This window comes from Capsicum annuum, chromosome 8 (genome assembly GCF_002878395.1).
Source record: "Capsicum annuum cultivar UCD-10X-F1 chromosome 8, UCD10Xv1.1, whole genome shotgun sequence".
NCBI classification, from domain to species: domain Eukaryota; kingdom Viridiplantae; phylum Streptophyta; class Magnoliopsida; order Solanales; family Solanaceae; genus Capsicum; species Capsicum annuum.
In genome coordinates this window covers 140,522,295-140,522,691 of record NC_061118.1, presented here as the reverse complement: position 1 = coordinate 140,522,691, position 397 = coordinate 140,522,295, and positions in this window count along the sequence as shown.

The window sequence follows — 397 nt, the reverse complement described above, 5'->3', positions numbered from 1 at the left end:
CGGTTTCAGTATAATCTCAGATACATGATGTATAACTATATGCGCAGTATAGCATGTTCAGTAGTTACAGTTTTGCATGTACTCTCATCCATTTATTTCATGATGTTCATTCAGTCAGTTATCAGCTCATGCATATGAACCCATTCAGTCAGTTATCAGCTCACGCATATGAACCCATGTATATCAACCTTACCTCACTTAGCATACCAGTATATTCCACGTACTAACACATACTCTTTCTTTGCGCTATGATGTCTCATTTCATAGGTTTAAACGCTCAGGTTCCTGACTGTACTTAGCAGCTCTGGTTATCAACAACAGTTATAGTGGTGAGTCCTCATATTTCGAGGATGCTTAAATATATATATATATATATATATATATATATATATATATA